At 54.2% G+C, this 19535-nt stretch overlaps 1 long non-coding RNA gene across 1 annotated transcript in view; it reads left to right on the plus strand.

Annotated features, from left to right (window-relative positions):
• The window catches only part of LOC309857432, a 296182-nt gene that overhangs the window by 142710 nt on the left and 133937 nt on the right, over positions 1-19535 (plus strand). Inside the window, exon 8 of the long non-coding RNA XR_014307711.1 lies at positions 16993-17573. This is a non-coding gene — a long non-coding RNA (uncharacterized lncRNA). The remainder of the gene's footprint in view (positions 1-16992; positions 17574-19535) is intronic.

A 19535-nucleotide genomic window follows, 5' to 3' on the forward strand; every position in this document is an offset into this window, starting at 1 on the left:
CCCTGTGATTATCAAATGGCTTCATGCATAGGTGGAACTTAAGACCCAGGGCAGGGGATCCCAGTGGGCTTTCTTTCAGTGAGGTTATTGTGTACCTTTCCATGTTTGGCCGCATTTCGCTTTTCCTGGGAACTGACCCATTCCAGTGATATGTGTCCATTGTGTGTGGGGGGACGGGGGTTCTTCATTCTTGCTCAGGGAGTTGGGATCCTGATGCTGGTGTCAGGAGAACCTCCTCTGTGTTCCTGTTCCACTGGTGCCCTTTGGGGCCTCCCTTTCCTTCTCTGGAAGACGATGAGAGATCCAGTTGTGCAATGTTTTCCAGAAGGCCCTTTAGCTCAGTCTTCCAGGGGCTAGAAATAGCCAGCTTTGGTTTAGTCCACCAAACACGGGGTAGCAATATTCCCTTCAACTACTCCATGAGGACACACAACCAAGGAGAATGGAAATACCAGAGGAGCGTAGCTCCAAGGGGACGTCGGTGAAATGCTTTTACGACAGCCAATATCATAGGAAGGTGTGTGTTTTCTGTGATCACAGAGGTGGGCACTGGCCTTTCCATATCAACAGATGTCACTTTTGTCTTTGGGCTCTTTCACTGATCTTTAAGGTGCATTCACGTACAGCCTGAGGAGACCTGATTGGGAAACTCTCAGAGCGTAATCTCATTTTGGTCTCCTAATACCCACCTTTCAAAGACAATTTTGAAAATACAGTCTAATGGACGTACAGTATTTTCGTCGTTTCAGTTGAAGAGTAGGGATTCAGGAATTCTGTATGTGACTCGGTGCTCAGCACAGTAAGTGTCTTCTTAATCCCCACCCCCTCTTCCACCCATCCGCCCACCTGGTTCCCAACAGTATGTTCCCTATATTTGAGCCGGTGTTTTTGATTGCCTCTGTTTCCTGATTCCCTTTATTCTTTTCTGTTTCTGAAAAGTCACACATGAATCAAAGCCCATGTTAACAAAACACCCACGGTTCGGTCCACAGTGGCTCCCAGGGTTCCCCATCCCTGCTCTGTACCTGCCTGTCTCTCCTCTGAGCGGTTGCTGAAAGGTTTCTGACCAAGGGAACATAGGGCAAGAGATGGTCTTTGACAGCTTCAAGCTTTCATGACCAAACCCGTTGTCACTTCCCTGGGACTCTCTTGTGTTCCATCGCTTTCTGCCCAGTATCCCGGAACTTCGCAAGCCAGCACTGGTGTTTCGAATGGCCTTGCACAGAGGCCACAGTGGAAGCAGCGTAGGAGTGCCCAGGCTACTAGGGAGAAAGGGACTCAAGCTCAGGATTTCGCTTCCACTGAACAAACTGTCTTTCCTGCCATCCTGCCTCCCTATACTCTGGAGGAGAAGAGGAGGAGAGGCCTGTGGGGGTGGACCAAGCCCTGCCTGGCTGTTGATCTTCCTGACAATCAAACACCTCTTTGTGGCTGCCAGACGGTTGCGCATCGATCTCTTCCTGGTGGTGAAAGAGAGGACGTTTTGTCCACTGGTCCGCTGGCAAGTTGTCTCTCCGTGTGCTCCGGGGACAGGTGGCCGGGGCATTAGCTGCGAGCATGCCGGAAGTGCAGAGTGTCAGGTCCCTCCCAGGGGTACTCAGTCGGAATCTGCCCTTTGCCGAGAAACCCTGGGCATCAGAGCCTGAGAGGGTCGTCCCCCCAAAAGCACTGTGGAATGTTCCACAGAGGGAGCGCTAATGGGCCACCTTGATCCACCAGTGGGGAAGGGGTGGTTGTTTCCTGGGCCCTTTGGGCCATTTCTCTCTGCCGAGAACCCCCTGAAGGGTTGATTCCCCAGTGGCCCTGGTGGGGATGGTCCTGGGAGAAAGGAAAGAACACCCCCCAGGCTGGGACTTAGAGTCGAGATGGAAGCTAAGCCTGCACCCAACAGCAGGAGCTCCAACTCGCCCAGGCTGAGCGACTGCTCAGGAGCTCTGTGTTGTGCTTTGGCTAGGTCCTTATGTGTCAGCTGATGGTATTGGGGATTTTTCTTGTGGTGCTGGATCCTGTCTTCTTAGATTCCCTGGCGCTGTATCTGCAAGGTTGGGGACCCTTGGCGTGTCCTTTTGCTTCCATGTAATTTTGGACATCCTCTTTGGATTCCGGGTTGACCCAGTGCTGGTTGGGTAGCATGTAATTGAACTTCCATGGATTCGTGGTCTCTCCAGGGTTGCTCTTAGGGTTCATTTGGCGTTCCGTAGCATCGTGCTGAGAAAAGATGCGTGGGATGATATCCATCTTTTGGAGTTTGTTGAGACTTGGGTTGTGCCCTAACGTGTGATCTACTCTGGAGAATGTTCCATGTGCACTGGAAATCCAGCACTGCGGATGCTGCGGTTTCAGGGTGGAAGGTTCTGCATCTACGTGTTGAAACGGGTGCATCCCTCAAAGCCATAGATTCCCTGTTGATTGTCAGTTTGGATCCTGTGTCCATTAGCAGATGTGGGGTGTTAGAGTCCCCCACTGCATGGTACGGCTGTCAAAGGTGACTTTATGTTTGTTATGCACTGTTGGATGCCTTTGGGTGCTCCCATGGTGCGTGTCTACATATTTCGAGATGTTCTCTCCTATTACATGGCCTCCCTTGCGAGGAAGTAGTGTCCTTCTCTGTGGCTTCGTACCTCCCCCCTTTGGTTCAGAGTCTGTTGTGTCTGGAGAGAAGGATTCCTACCCTTGCTTCGTTTCGCATCCATTTGCATGATAGACGCTTCTCCCCTGCTCACATTCCATGTGTGTGTTGGTCTACCGCGTCAGGCGAGTTCCCCATTTCAGACAAGTGAGTGGAACATGGGTGTGTCACCTGGTGGATGATGGAGACCAGGGACTTCAGAACCACCTGGACCTGACAGTGCCCTTGGCCAGCCAGGAGAGTGTGGGGTTTCTCTGGTCAAGGATCTGAACCTTTATCCTGGCAAGGGAGAACCAATCTCTGCTCCATCAGGCCCCAGCCAGGGAGCAGTGGCTACCATGGACCTGACCAAGAGGGTCAGGGGCCTGAAGGGCCCCACGGCCTTGCCAAGAACTGCGTAAGGAAATGCAGGATGGCTGGACATCCTAGCTCCTAGGTCAGCATAGACGTGAATAGAGCCAGAGACACCTCCCAGTTTCTTTCGTTTTTCTCCAGCCTCACCCAAAAGAAGCAGGGAAAAGGAATCCAGAGATCCTGGATAAGGATCCCAGGGGGATTCCAGTCTTGGTAAAGGGTGAACCTGGAGAGCCTCTAGGGAAACTGAGGACGGGACGTCCTGCCTGCCCTTCTTCCATTTACAAAATATCTTCCTCAGATTTTGGAGCTTCCACAGGCAGGGTTGAATCTCTTTGCATGTGTTTTCCCTACATCGTGCTGATGCAATTCAGGAGACTGAACTCGACAACCGTCAGTCCCAAATACTGGGTCCAAACCCGCACAAACACACGCACACGTAGCATATCCCCAAGGAAGCAAGACATCGTCCTCCTTGCTTTAGAGGGTAGAGTAGCAGCCCCTCTCCTGGGCAGCACATAGTTCTGGGGAGGGGAAGGAACTCTCCAGGACTCGCCTGGTCAGGGTTTGTTGCCTTCCTGGGGAAGGACCTGCAACGTCTCCATCTCAGGGGTCCTGAGGGCTGTGTCTGCTGTTTGCCCAGATGCCTGACACAGAAATGAACCTGTCCTCTGAGGAAACGGCATTGGGAGGTGCCACCAGTAATGAGTAGTGCCACCAGAAGTGAGGAGGGCTGGCTCCTCTCCTTTCTGCCCCATTGAATAGCTGCTGACTCTGTAAGATTTCTGGGTTCAGGAATGAAGAAGAGAGTCTGTACACGTTGTACATTACCGTAGGAAATAAAAGAACCAAACGCACACGTGGGCAGGTAGAGGAGAAAATAAAAACCTTTATTATTATTATTATTATTATTATTATTATTATTATTATTACTACTACTACTACTACTATTATTATTTGGGTAAGAAAACTTTAATCCCAAGGGTTCTCATTCCTTTTTGTTGTTGTGGTGGTGGTGGTTGTGGTTAAATAACAACCCTTTAATTATATTCAATATTGCCCCTTCCAGAACAAGTAATTCTGTAGGGGAGAGGAAGGGGTGTTGAGCAGCGGATGGGGCTCGTGCACCACAAGTAGCCCAGGGGCCGAGGGGCAATCCTTGGCTCAGCCAGTGTGCACGGGTTCAGGTCTGATGGTGGCTGTAGCCAGTGGTCCTGGTGCTTGTGTTCTGCTGGCCAGCTAGGACCGCGGCTCCAGCTGGCATGACAGGTTGTAGCTAAGGACAGAGGGACACCTGTGAGTTGAGCAGCAGCTGGCATTCAGGAGTCCCTCCCAGGGTTTTCCCACAGCTGGTGTCTGGCTGCCCAGGGAGCCCTAGAAGGAGGATCCCAGGCGGGGCCAGCAGAAAGAGTCCACCCCGACGTCGCCTGACCCAGCTCCTGAGTGGGCCTCACCTGTCCTCCTCGCTGAGCCGCTCCACAGCCCAGAACCAGGCCGTGAATGGATGCTGGGGCTCTAGGCAGTAATTCTCTGCCGCCGCCTGGAGCAGCATGATGTCCGTGAGGACTCGGTATTCCTGGGCCGGGACAGAGGCACAGGATGCACCCTGAGCCTGGGTGGGGAAGCTACAGGGCCAGGTGAGGGCCGAGCAGCGGGACAGGGGTCGGGTCCTGGGTCTTGGCACACATGACCACCCTCCTGCATGCAACTTCGTCTGGTCCCAAACTGTTCTCAGAGGCTAGTAGAATTAGCCCCTCCTCCATCAAGGGAAGTTCTCCTTGATGCCCTTCTGGATCCCTACTGACTGACTCGATGGGTCTTGCACTTCATTCTTAGCAACCTGTCCCAGGAAATGGGAGATGGAGGGGAGTGGATGGAGCCAAGCAATGTTCTTCCCAGGGGCGTCTCTGATAGGGTCTGCCTGCCCTTCCCTACAGCCAGGGCTACGTATGCTCACCTTATTCTTTTTGCGGTGGTTGATCTCATTGCCCTGGAAAGTAGACAACCATTGTCCTTCAGAAAGAGGCCCCCGGTCAGTCCTAGCACCTTACACCCACCCGTTCTGAGGCTGCGCGTAGGCCAGGACCCCGGAGTGGGCCGCCAAGCCACACACACAATGAGACTGGGGTTAGGGCAAGCCCTGGGGTCCAGAGGAAGGAAGACTGGGGGATGGTGAAAGGGCTCCCGGTCAGCACCCTGCAGCACAACACTCTGTGGTGACTGAAGGGAGCGGCAGACGCCTCAGGCAGGCAGGATCTGCTGGGCTCCTGAAGTGTGGCTGATGTGCAGGGTCCTGACTTCACTGTCCCCGACAGGCAAGGTCTGAGGGAGAGGCTGCAGCCCATGCACACAGAGCGCATGCAGCTTCACCTTCAGGATGCGCTGGTGCTTCCCCAGTCTTGGGCCACCCGTCTGGGTGCAGACTCCCTTCCCTCAGCACTGAGATGGGCAAGAGATGCCAGTTCTTAGGGGCGGCTGTGAGGCTGTGGGGAAGGGAGGTCTCCGAAGGACTCAGAGCTCAGGGCTCAGTCCGGGGACTCTCTGCTCCCTGTCCTCAGGACTCTGGTCCCTCCTCCACAATCCTCAGGCTCACCCACCTCCAGGTAGTCCTCCATTGCTGTATCAAGCACCACCAGGTCGGAGAGGAAAGTGCCAAGGTATGGGACGACACCCTGTGTCATGAGGGGTAGGTTTGGGATGAGTCCCTGCTGTCTGGTGCCCACAGGGGCCCTCCCCGAAAAGACTTCAGCGTCCTGGCCCACCCCACTTTCCCACATGGAAAAGGGCCTAGGACCCTTAGTTGCTTCCCCTGGATTCGCTTTCCCCTCACCCTCCCAGAACATCAGACTCCTCCTAATCGCCTCCAGGGCCTGCTTTTTGAAATTCAAAAAACCCCCTGGCTATGGAGCCCCGGGCCCCTCCCCAGCCCCAAATCCATTCTCTACCCAGCCTGCTAGACTCCTTCCTCCTGGTCCCCAGGAAAGAAGACATTGAGCAACTGTGGCGGCAGGCAGGAGGTGGAGCTGGAGTGGCAGGTCCCACCTGTCCTGATCTGGACGCTTCTAGCCCTCAGGGAGGAGCCCCTCTCCCCTGGCCTTGGAGGCCCTGTCCCTCAGGCACACTCACCTTCTTGGGCAGCCCCTTCCGCGCTCTCTGCAGCTGCCTCACCAGGCTGGCCAGTTTGTTCGAGGGCCGCTTCTAGAGGGCCAAGGACAAGATCCTTGAGAGCAGGATAGCCTCAGTCCCCTTGCGCCCACCGTCTTGGACTGCAGACCCTAGACGTCCGACCTACGTCTGCTGATACTGACGCTCCATTCCCCTGAAGCATGCCACGAGTCCTTCTAGAACAATCTCAGCTCCCCCATTCAGTCCATGGGGGACCTGGAGCTTGGAGCCTGGCCTCCCTGAGCCTGTTTTCCCATGGGCAGAAGGGGGAACTCCACCTACCTCCTGCGGTCTCCTGAGCACTCAGGATCCTCTTAGGATCATCATTTTTGTGGCCCACAACCCATCCCCACCCCATCTGTGAGCAGGGGCCTGTCCTCTGGGCTGTCCGCGTTCATGTGGGCCCCCATGTGGACCTTCTCGATGGATGGACACAGAGAGACCTGAAATCTAGCCTAGGGAGTCTGGATGGGCAGCACCCGCTTGTCCCAGCCCCAGGGGGAATCTTCAGCCCAGGCTGTCAGCACATTCCTGCCAAAGGCTTCTGCTCCCCGAGGAATGCTTCAGGCCATTCCCTACTTCATCCACACAGGATCACGCCTCCTCCCACCCCTCTCCTGTCCTTGGAGCCCTGCACCTCCCGTGCTACCTTGATGAGTAGTTCCCTGCCCTGGGGGTTGCCTTCTGTGCAGAGCTGTTGGAATGTTCGGAAGCTCTTCCTGAAGAGAGGGAAAGAAGTTAGGCTCAGGGGAGTCCTAACGTGGCAGGGTAGAGTGCGAGTCCCTTTTCTTGGAGCAGCCCCGCATGTCCACGGGGCTGGCTGAGGGTTTGCTCTGGGCTGCTCTGAGCACTGGGGTCTTCGTAGGACATGGGAGGGCGTTCTCCTGGGCGTCCCCCTGGGCGTCCCTTCCCAGCTTAATTGAACAGCTCAGTTTGGGTGGGGTTCTGGCTGAACCATGGGCAGAGACTTCAGTGGCTGCCAAGTCACCACGTGGAAATATGGAATTCAGCTGAGGCCAGGGTGGGGCATGGAGGACATTGGATTTCTCAAGCAGGAGGCCTGGTGGCCTGTTCCCCAGGAAGGCTGAGAGGAGCAGCCCCGGGCCCAGGTCCTTTGGTCAGGGTTTGCTGCCTCCCAGGAGGTCCAAGCTGACTGAGGGGGGCAAAGGACAGGCCTGTGGGAGATCCCGCCTCCATCCTGGCCCCTCCTGCAGAGAAGCCTCCTCACCTGGAAACGTTGTCCCATGTCCTCTGCAGGCGGTGGATGGAGGCACTCTGCAGAGCCGCCAGGATGGCACGCAGGGAGGAGTAGTTCCCTAGGATCTGACAGGCCTGGGGGAGGGAGGAGAAGGAGCTGTCAGTGGGAGAGCAGGAGCCCCAGATGCTCGAGAGCTTTAGTGCCCCCCTCGGTTTAGGGCTCCCCCACGGGTGAAGCTGATGTCCAGGGAGCTGCAGAAGGGCACAGGTCAGCCCTAAAGAGGAACACTGCTGGCGAGAGGGAGGATTTTCCCTCACTGCAAAGGAGGCGTCACGTGGGAACTGAGCGTCCCAACGTTGGGCCATGCCCCCGGGAGGAAGAGCCTAGGGACCACAGGCCTTAGAGCAGGGCCTTCAGCCCTGAGAAGGGAGCGAGACAGAAGAGCAGTTCCCGAGGCTCAGGCGAGCCTCAGGGAGCTGGGCCTCCCACAGCATACCTTGGCCACCCGGATCCAGTGGCCCACCACCACGGCCCTGTCCCGGGCTGTCATGCTTGGGTCGCCAAGGCACGTGGTGACGATGCAGCTGGCCACAGCATTGAAGTGGGCGATGGTGGCCCGGACTGTGGGTGCCAGGTGCTCGTTGCCAGGCCTGTTCCTCCGGGACCAGACGGAGCCCAGGCACTGATGGGGCACCACCTTCTTGAACAGCTCCTAGGGGACAGGGGGAGGTGTGTTGAGCCCCACACATGTTCGCCCATGCAAGACTCATGTCCTCGGGAGGGGTCCCAGGTCAGAGCTGGAGCTCAGGAGGCTGCGAATGTGGCCGGAGCCTGCTTAGAGAGCCTGCATTTCATGCCCCTCTTCTTCTCCGAGGGAAGCCAGTGCGGGACGCCCCAGGAGCCAAGAGAGGCAAGGGAAGGGAGGGAGGCGTGTGCACCCTGATCATTCCATGTCCAGGGGGCCGCACCAGGTGGTGCTCCCAAGGGGGCATCTCCTCCTCCAAATGCTCATCCCTGCGGTCCCTGTCTCCTTACAGGTGCCCATTGTCACCTGGTGGCTGAAAGCATGGCTTTCCGTGTCTAGCCTGTCCTTCAGGACGCATCAGATGCCTAAGCCAGGTTGATGGTGCTCAGGCTCCCAGGCAGATGGGTGGGCGACCCATGGACGGGATTGCACACAGGGAGCTGCCCTCCTCCCCGCGGGGGACCAGAGCCTTCCCATTTACGGGCTCTCGCTTCTGAGTCATTGCATCTGCGTGGTACCTCTGCCTCAGTCCTTCTCAGTGCCTGTCTCCACAGTCCGCAGCTGGACAGTGAAAGCTCAGGTCTAAAAACCCTGATGGGTTTCCCCGGTCGGTTAGGGCTGCAGCTGAGATCTGGCCCTATATCCTAGGAGTCCACATCAGGGAAAAGCCGGTATAGGGCAGCGGAGAGCAGAAGAAAAGCCGGCCCTGCCCTCCTACCCTGGGGGCCCAGCTGCTCACCGCATCCATGTAGGTGAGCTGCTCTGCCACCAGCTTGGGAGGGAAGTCCAGGAGGTCAGGCTCCTTCTCTTTGAGCCGCTTCTTGGGTTGGCAGGATGCCTCTGCGGCTGGAGTGGGCTCAGTGGCACCTGCGACAGCTGGCGTGCAAACTCCCAGGCAAGCCGATGGCCCAGCCGTCTGTGCCTCAGGACCCGGCGACCATCCGTAACCTAGGAGCCCCTGTTCCAGTTCTGGAGCAGCCGGTGGAGGGGAGGCTGGCTCGGACCCTGAAGGTGATGGCTGATGCAGAGCCAGGGTTGCCTCTCGCTCCATGGGAGGCTCTTTGGCCGGCTCAGCTGCTGGAACGCGTCGCATAGCGGACACGGGGGTGGGAGTAAGGGGAACGATTCAGCCACATCACTGACACTCCATGTGCCTTTCCCTGAACAGGACGGATCCCATGGCCTTTCAAGGAATACCCAGCCCATGAGCCCCATCCCAGATGGCCTTCCCAGCTTGCAATGCCCCTTACCCTCCGCCTCAGCCTCTGTGAGCTGCAGAAGTTCCCGCTGCCTCAGCGGAACGGGGGCATGGGTGTTTAGGTCCCGGTCATGCCACGTGACGTGCACATAGGCCCCCTTGACCTCCACATGGGCAGTGTGCAGGGACTGCCCGATATCCTGCCGTGTCTGCTCAGGCCAGGTTCCCAAGATGGGACACAGAGTGCTGGGGAAAGTCAAATGTGGGGCAGAGTCAGAGACCTGGCCTTCCCTTCCTTTTCCACGCTACTCCCACAGCACCATCCTTTCGGTGTGGGCCCCACAGAATGGCGCCAGCCCACTTGCAACCCCTCTGGAGCTGTCCTTGCTGACTGCTGACCACGTGGGATGAGGGAGGGACCTCCCATAGGTCTGTCCTTTGGCCCCTCAGTCATGCATCCTCCCTGCAGACCAGTGTCTGGGCTTTGGTTGGAGGCCGACGGGTGAGTGGTCCGGTCCCCACCCTTTCTGTCCTTGGCCCCACTTGTGGTGGTCAGCGGAGGTGGATATGGATAGGGGCAGGCGGAGCAAGAATGGACCATCCAAGGGATGGCTGTTGTAGGCACCAACTCAGCCCACAATGGGCTCTGCTTCCCAGAGTGCTTGGCATCCCGTCCACACCTCTCTCGGACTCTTTGGCCTCTTCAGAGGAAGCTGCCCCACTAAGCTCTCCCATGGAAATCGAGAGTCCTGGGAGATCCATGGTTCTGAACATCCCTCGCCAGCAACATCCCCTGTCGCCTCCCACCCTGCTCTGTGGAGGCAGCAGGACCTCCTCTGGCACCCAAAGACCTATCCTGTTCTTCCTTGATCGTAGAGTGCATCCTCGTGGTCCCAAGAGAGGTGGATCCATTCATCCCTAGAGTAGGTCACAGAGATGCCCCATCTGATGAACGCTAGACATGCGTGCTTAGGATGTGGAGAGTGCCTATGTGACCCTGGGACGAGAATGGAGACCCAGACATTGTCTCTACGTTACCCATTCACTGCTCTTGGTGACTAGAGAGAGCCTGCATTCCTAGGTGCTTAAGAGCCATGATTGAATGAAATCATCCCAAACAGGACTTTGCAAATCCTGAGTGGCCCTTGGGCTGCTCTGCCTGCTCCCAGTGTCCCCTCGACCTGGGCACATCAAGGACCACAGTCAGGACCAGCTAGATGGCATCTCAGAGGTCCTTTGCCAATAGGAAAGCTGCCAGCTTTCCGTTTCCTTTCTCTAGACCCAGAAGGACCACAGGCCTGTGAGGGTTGAGCCTGAACGCGTCTTCCCTGGAGAGGGAAATGTTCAGCGCGAAGACGCCCAGCATGTCCAGCAGCCCTTTCTGCAGAGCCGGGCCCCAGAGAGGCGCGTGCCATGTTTCCTCCCATGACTCCCTGCAGTCGCCCTACGAGGTTCATCCTCTTAGCACCTCCACTTTTCCGGACAGGAGAGGGAAAGTCAGAGAGGTGCAGTGACATTCCCAAGTCCTACAACTAGTAGACGGAAGGCTCCCCCTTGTGCTGGCTATGAGGTGGGCACTCACCGAGGGAACTGGTGATCCCGGACCTGCCGGGCTGACGGGAACATCTGATAGATGGAGAACATGGTGGTGACGATTGAGAGGCTTCTATCCGGGAAGGATAGCAGCAGGGAATGTCTCCATCTCTGCACTGTGCCTTGTTTGAGCTCCAGCATCGTGCAGGCCTCGTCCGGGGACAGGGATGATGCCTTTTCCAGCAGGCAGACAAGGGGGCGGGGTGGGGAGCAACATAGTCAGCTTCAACGCCGTGAAGCCCCAGGAAGAGCAGGGTCTGGAGCTCAGACTGCATCCTCCCATCCCTTTGGGAACTTGGGCAAGACGACGAGGGACTTGTGTGCCCACCCAGAAAAAAGGTTCTTGGCTGAAAACCTAAAACCAACCTCCAAAGGACCCATCTAGGCTTAAATGTACTGGTGACTTCAACATGTGTGGTTCGCTGGACAGCAATAGCCTGTCTGTCTCTTCCTAGCCCGTATGAAGATCTGTATGTGTATGCCATGGAGTCATGAGGAAGGAGCCCTACTGTTGAGAGGAGAAAAGAGAGGTTGAGCATCTCCAAGCCTGCTCAAGGTCATCCGCGTTGGGTCTGAGATCTGTCCAAAGCATGGGCTACATGGCATTTCGCCTATGCTGATGCGGTTTGGCCTGTTGCTGTCAGGGGCAGAAAGGTTCAGGGGGAAACCACCTTCCTTGGCAGGCCCCAGGGCAGCCAGTTGTGTCTAGTCTGGGCTGTGGGCTGGCCCCGGTCATCTCTGGGTCCTGAGACTGGCCATGAACCTGGGCCCGTTCTCACCCCAGACCAGGACTGGATGTTGTTGGTGGCCTGAGGTCCCTGCTGCTTGTCAAGGGAGATGGAGTAGCTGAAGCCTTGCAGCAGCTCATGCCAGAGCCAGCTACCTGGGCCAGGAGGCATCGGAGGCCTTCCACCCAATCTTTGGGTCTACGGTCTGGCAGATGGAGTGACCCAAATCATCTGTGAGGACCCTTGAGGTGCCCTTTCCTTGCAGCATTGCTGGAATGGCAAGCAGTTTGAGTCACGTCAAGTTCCAGCAGCAATGCTAGACCGAGTCACTGTAGCAGACCACGTCCTTTAGAAAGGGGGACTGTGAGGACCTAGAGGGAAAGAGCCTGTGAGCTGGTGGACCTCCTAGGATTCGATGTGTTCTGAGAGTTGATACATTCCAGAAAGACGTGTAGAATGGCTTGATCCCACCGGCCCTTTTGTAGGTTCAATCACCCTATCTGGTATGAGGATTTAGAAGGGCGTGGGCCAGTTCTCCAGAACCCAGCTGGGTTCTCCACTTGTTAGCTGGCATGAGTAGGGAAAATCGTAAAACCCGTGGGAAAAGGCCAAGATACTCATGGCTTTGTGAAAAGCAACACAAGGCCAGAGGAAAGAAATCAAAACAACTTCCCCCCATGCCACGGAAAGCATTCACTCTATTCTCTACCAGTCCCACGTAGGTGAAGAGTGTCTTCCTCCCTTACTTACCCATAGGTGTGGCATATGTGCGGAGGTGTGGGTTACTCTGGGGTGGGGCCGGTGGAATAGTCAAGTGGAAACACTCTGGGAAGGCCCCAGGTTTGTCCCCATCGTTGCATGGGGGCCCTGGGTGTGGAGGAGCTTCTTCCTATTCTCACCTCAGAGCAGCACTGATCCTGGGTGGCCTGGGACACCTGACCCTTGTCCAGCGAGTTGGAGTCGTTGAAGTCCCCAGCCAGCTCATTCACAGTCTCTGGGGTGCAGCTCTGAAAAGGCAGTGCCCCATAGACACAGGGCCAAGAGCCATTAGCAGCCTCCCGGAACATTGCCACCAGGGGACACCCCCACTAGACATCGTGTTCTCCAGTTCAGGCTAAGAGGGATGGCTGAAAAGACATTGAGCAAGGACGTAGCCAGAGGACACTCTAAGGCTCATGACTACTATGAGCCTTATCATTGTGTCACCCTCCCCTTTTCATCCAGCCTGCTATGACCTGGGGTATGAACATGACAGATGGGTCCAGCCTCCAACACCAGGCAGCTTGCTTCTGCCCAGGAAGGGCATATCCCTCATCCCCTGTCCCCACTTCTACAAACACACACACACACACACACACACACACACACACAAACAGGGAGAGAGAGAGAGAGAGAGAGAGAGAGAGAGATGTGCTCCCACACAGTAAGGGACAGTGGTGTGTGCCCGCTGAGGTGGGACCACAGTTGTTGCCCACTCTCCAGTGGGCTGCCCCGAGCTGCCTTGTGTTACCTGTTGGTGTCTCCGGCCCCATGACCAGAAGCTTCGGAAAAGAGGGCTGAAGCACTGTCTGCAACTGCAGTCATGTCTCTGGCTCTGGGCTCCTGTGGGCCCAGCACCCCTGGAAGTAGGAAGACAACAACTGAACATGGTGTTCTGTCGAAGGTCTCCACTCAAGTGTGCTGGAGAGCAGGTTGCCCTTTGAAAGTGGGTGCCTGGTTGCCAGAGTTCTAAGTTCAGTTGGGGCCTATCATGAAGAATATGAGGTCACGCTTTCAGGATTCTAATACCTGGGGCCCTTCCTAAAGTCACCCCCTCTCTGCAGCCCCTTCACTTGGCTCTTGACCTCTCTTCCCTGGGACTGTACACAATGAGCCAAAAGTGCCAGAGGCACCATGCTCTGGAATTGGCACTCAGGTCCTCCCTTTCAGGAGACAGAGCTGAAGTCAGACGTTTGTTCTCTGTCCTTTCCCACTCCTGTGTCCTCAGTCATTGTGTGTCTCCCCTAGTGCCCACATTCCCAACCTGCATAGTGGGGACCAGGGAGAATCTAGTTCCTTGGGACATCTTAGGGTGTATGTAGACCGTATTTGTGGTATGTGTGCGACGGTGTCACGGGAAATCAGAGGCACACATAGAAGGCCAGATGAATTGCAGGAAGGGGTGGGACGTGGCCTGGAGGAACGCTGCGAGGAGGCCTGGGTCCCGGCTTTGTGTCGTTTTGGAACCGTCCCTTTCCCTCTTGGCGTCATTATAATGGGGCACCATGATGGGGTGGAAATGCACGAAGATGCAGACTTTGTCATCCTCGGTAGTGAAACGGTTCAGTTGTTTCCCACATAGCTTTAGAAGGAGACCTCTTTCCCTCGTTCTGGTATATGAGGGGAGCAGCCTTCACAGTGGCTCCCAGGGATCCTGACCTGTGGTGGAGGCATCACTCTGCAAGCTCTGGGTGGTTAGCGAGTGGCTTCTGAGCCACGCGATGTACTTACTCAACGTGATGAAATAGCATGCCTCGTGTTTCTCTAGATGTCAGGCAAGGAGTTTCGCACTTCCTAGTTTCTTTGCTCATGGTCCACTTCTCCCTTGTTCCCCTTTTCTTCTCGGAATCTGAAGCGAAAAACATGCCCAGATGGTTGGCGCTGCCATCTATCGAGGCTCACAGTGCCAGGATCGGAGGCAGTGGCAAGGCCAACATGCGCCCAGAAACTCAGATTCTGAGTTGAATGGCTCCCCGAATGATGGGTGCTAAGTTGGGGAAAATCCTCTGCTAGTCCAGCCTCAGTTACAACCACGGGCTCACAAGTATGGTGATGTGGAGGAAGCATGCGGAATTGTGCCTCCATTCCTCTTCTGCAACAACTGTGGGGCATTCAGTCCATGCATTTGAAGATGCAGGGTATTGGGGCAATGCCGTTGCAGAGGGACAAGAGATCGCTACCTGTCTCCCAGGCCTGAGGCCCTGTCCCTGCCTTCCTCACCACCCTCTGCTCTGCTCCCAGTTGCTCTCCAGCCACACTGGATGCCTCTTTCATGTCCTCTGGCCAACCCAGCTTCTGGTAGTGAGGCTCTAAGGCAGAGGTGCCTTCCCTCTTCATGACACAGGGCAGCCAGACTTGTGTGGGACTAGCTCCCTTGTTTTTATTCTGTCCTCAGCGCTGTCCCCCTCAGTGAGGCCTTTCGGGCCTTTCTCTCCAATGACTCTGCAGCCTTCTTTCAGAGTATTCTTCGTTTGTCTCACAGAACGCTTGCTCTTTTCTTTCGCATGGCACTGTTTGGTGCGTTGGTCCATCTCTAGACTGTGGGACCCTCCATACTGTGTTGCACAGTGACTTGTGCCAGTGTGCATTCCCACGGATGGTGTCCAAGGGTTCCCTGTTCTCCCTGTCCTCACCGGCATTTGTTAGCTCCTATGCTCCCAACCAACAATCTACCGTAGGATCCCAGAGTTCCACGCCTGGGAACATACTCCTAGACAGCCAAGGAATATGGCCAAGAACTCCCTGCGCCCACCCCCATGGTCAGGAATCCTTGTGAACACCGCTTATTCTGGTCATCCTTTTAGGGCCTAGGAACATGAAGTCATTGTGTTGTGTAGCTGAGACGTGCACAGTGCTCGATGTCAGTTCTTTCAATCCAACTGGGGCCGAAAATATTTTACTATTCATAATGAGCCTCGGGAAAGTTGACTTGGTAAAGGAATGACACGTAAGCAAAACTGGAAACAGCAGAAGCTAAAGTCAGTAGATGACGACAGGCATAGGAACACCCAAGCCCTTGCATCAACAATGGGTTCTGAGTGGGGGGAAAAAATCAGGGAAGGAAAAATCAAGCAGACGAAGGAGAATGTTCAGTTTGGGTTCTGTTTGAAAACATGATCAAGGAATAACAGGTCTCAAGAAATTAACTCTGAAAAATACCTTCTCACATAAAGTTGTCCCGGGTGGGGCAATTCTGTCTTTCAACCTCGAAGTAGGCACAGAAGGACATTTTGTTGGCTCCATGTTGTCTCAAGGAAAATGGCAGAAGTCGAATGGCTGAGAGAGGACCTACCTGGAAAGGGTATAAAGGGCCAGATGAAATGGTCCTGTGTTCATTTCTCCATCTTTGCAGCTTTTCAGTGCAATTTATTTTTAGGTCGTGAAGTCCATGAAGTTCACGGAGTACATTCTAAATGTCTTAAAAAGCATTAATGTCTTTGTCCCAAGCTCCCTGGAACCCACCTTCCCATCTCCTTGGCATCTTGTCCATCTAAAGCTCTTTAGCATGCGTCAGACTCTTCCCGCGAGCGCCTCCTTCCAGCCCTTGGCAAACACCATTCTACTTTCTGTCCTTCGGAGTCCACTCTAGGTAGGTCCTAAGAGTGGAGTCCAAGTTGGTTATCTTCATGCATACTCCTCTCACTTAGCACACCCTCCTCAACGTTCGCCCACGGGGTGGCGCATGTCAATGTTTTTGTCCTCTTTAGCGAATGAATACTATCCCAACGTCTGTATATACAACATCTGTTCCTCCCTGGACAGATACTTGGATTGCGTTCATGGGTTAGCTTTTAGGAACCATGCTGCCATGAGAAGGTGTGCTCAGATAAGTCTCCAGGACCATACTATCCTGTTCATGAATGTGGGTACCTAGCACAGAAGGGCAAGTACTAAAACACATGGTAGTGCGAAAGTTGATTTTTTAAAAACGGTTTATTTATTCATTTGTCAGCGTGAGAAAGAGGCATGCAGAAGCAGGAGAAGTGGCAGGCAGAGCAGGCAGGGGAGAAGCAGGCTCCCGGCTGAGCAAGAAGCCCGATGTGGGACTCCATCCCAGGATCCTGAGACCTCAACAGACTGAGCCACCCAGGTGTCCCACTCAAGTTGATTTTTGTGAAGAGCTGTCATACTGATTTCACAAGCATGCCCTTAAACATTCCTACCACACCCAATCAGCAAGGTTCCTAATTCTCTTTATCTTTGCCATGGCTTGGTCTTTTCCTTTCTCCCGAGTGTTTTGTTTTGTTTTGTTTTGCTTTGTTGTGTTTTGTTTTGTTTTTCTTTTTCCATGGGGAGCCAACCTCATGGATTCATAAAGGTATCTCATTGCTTGCAATTTCCTTCCTTGCGTATAGCTTTGAGGTTATGTCTCTTGCCCATGTGTACATTCACACATCACATTTGACTTGTTTTTCTCTTGTTGTTGATGTTGTTGAGTTCCTGGGATCTCTAGATATTGTGGATATTGAGAACCTGCCAGATCCATGGTTTGCAAACATGCTTTCCCGACTTCTGGACTGTGCTTTCCCTTGGTTGATAACGTCATTCAAGTCACAAAGATTTTAAGTATCCTGAATGTCCAGGGTGTGAGTTTCCTTTTCTTTTCCATCCTGTGCCTTGCAGGTCGTATCCATGAAATCATTGCACAATCCTGTTTTGTGAAGGTGAGGAAGATGGATGCTGCGGCGCTCGGAATTCAGAGAGGAAACAGGATCGCTGGTGGAGGCAGGCAGCAGCAGGAACTGGAGACGCACAGGCCTAATGCTGGGGTCCTGACCAGATGCGATGGCGCGATGATAGGAATAGGTACCTTGGGCGAGCAGGAGCCGTGTACTGGAAATGGTACCCTGCCCATTTGGGGCACCACTGTGTGTGGTGATGGCAGCAGTGAGACATAGGACTGGACATGTCCCCAAGCTCAGCCCTTCTTCAAAGGGAGCCTTTTATTGCCACCTGCTCCAGTCCTGTTTGAAGGGTTTCTTAATCCGACGAGGGACATAGATTTATTCCACGACAAAGGGTGATGATAGTGGTGTGGTGACACCTGTCTCCGAGGAACTTCTCATCCCTCTATCATGAGCCACTGTGACAGGTGAGCCACTGTCTGGAGTCAGCCGCCAAGAAGGGGTTCGAATGCCTCAAGGACACTGGGAACAACCTCCAAGAGGGACCAGTCTGTCATTGCCATGCTGAGCTGAATTCAGGTAAGACCTTTGTACCCTTGTTGTGTGTTCCCAGTTCATGGTCACGTAGTTCTGCAGGTTCTTCTATGGGAGAGAGGGCAGGGCCGTGTCTGAAGGGGAGCTGGAGAGCTCTGGCACGTCCACGACTGAGATGGAGACTTTGCCCCTAGTCATCCCTCAAGTGAACAAAGGGATGGATGTCATGCAGCATCCACCTTCCAGCCAGTACTATTCATGCCACCTTTCTGGAAAACTTGTAGTGAGGCCCTTGGAAAGGTTGGGGGGGGGGGCGCACCTGTAGTCACTCCTGTGGCACATAGGGATATTACCTGCTTGGGGTGAGTCACCTTGAAGAAAAAAAGGGTTTGCCCCCTGTCAAGAGTGCTCCGAAATGACTAGAAGGGCATGAGGACTGCAACTGGTGAAAGCCTGTTTGAAAAACTTCTTTAGGGCTGAAAGGGGTAGAATGTCCTGAGCATTGCCTTTTCGTGAATAGGCTATGTCATTTCCTTGCTTGAGGGAAGAAAAGATATCATCCCGTATTTTCCACTTTGAAAATCAAGGAAACACAGAACCTTGGATTGTATTTTGTTGTTGTTGTGGAAAGTCAGTAAGCCACCGTACAGTTCCTCATCAGCTTCCGAGGTAGTGCCCAGCTGTTCATCAGTTGCGTTTCACCCCCAGTGCTCATCCCATCGCATGCCCTCCTTTATGCTCCTGCCCGAATTGTCCCATACCCGCACCCACCTCCCCTCCAGCAACCCTCTGCTTGTTTCTTTGCTTTTTTTTTTAATTTAATTTTTCTTTATTTTCAGGATAACAGTATTCATTATTTTTGCACCACCCCCAGTGCTCCGTGCAATCCGTGCCCTCTATAATACCCACCACCTGGTACCCCGACCTCCCACGCCCCCGCCCCTTCAAAACCCTCAGATTGTTTTCCAGAGTCTATAGTCTCTCAAGGTTCACCTCCCCTTCCAGTTTTCCCTAACTCCCTTCTCCTCTCTAACTCCCCATGTGCTCCCTGCTATTTGTTAGGCTCCTCTGCTTGTTTCTTAGAGAAGAGCCTCGCATCGTTTTTCTCCCTCTCTGGTGGCTTCCCATTCAGTTTTCCCTCCCTTCCCCTGTGATTATCAAATGGCTTCATGCATAGGTGGAACTTAAGACCCAGGGCAGGGGATCCCAGTGGGCTTTCTTTCAGTGAGGTTATTGTGTACCTTTCCATGTTTGGCCGCATTTCGCTTTTCCTGGGAACTGACCCATTCCAGTGATATGTGTCCATTGTGTGTGGGGGGACGGGGGTTCTTCATTCTTGCTCAGGGAGTTGGGATCCTGATGCTGGTGTCAGGAGAACCTCCTCTGTGTTCCTGTTCCACTGGTGCCCTTTGGGGCCTCCCTTTCCTTCTCTGGAAGACGATGAGAGATCCAGTTGTGCAATGTTTTCCAGAAGGCCCTTTAGCTCAGTCTTCCAGGGGCTAGAAATAGCCAGCTTTGGTTTAGTCCACCAAACACGGGGTAGCAATATTCCCTTCAACTACTCCATGAGGACACACAACCAAGGAGAATGGAAATACCAGAGGAGCGTAGCTCCAAGGGGACGTCGGTGAAATGCTTTTACGACAGCCAATATCATAGGAAGGTGTGTGTTTTCTGTGATCACAGAGGTGGGCACTGGCCTTTCCATATCAACAGATGTCACTTTTGTCTTTGGGCTCTTTCACTGATCTTTAAGGTGCATTCACGTACAGCCTGAGGAGACCTGATTGGGAAACTCTCAGAGCGTAATCTCATTTTGGTCTCCTAATACCCACCTTTCAAAGACAATTTTGAAAATACAGTCTAATGGACGTACAGTATTTTCGTCGTTTCAGTTGAAGAGTAGGGATTCAGGAATTCTGTATGTGACTCGGTGCTCAGCACAGTAAGTGTCTTCTTAATCCCCACCCCCTCTTCCACCCATCCGCCCACCTGGTTCCCAACAGT

This window comes from Mustela nivalis (assembly GCF_964662115.1).
Source record: "Mustela nivalis genome assembly, contig: HAP1_SCAFFOLD_701, whole genome shotgun sequence".
Taxonomy (NCBI): domain Eukaryota; kingdom Metazoa; phylum Chordata; class Mammalia; order Carnivora; family Mustelidae; genus Mustela; species Mustela nivalis.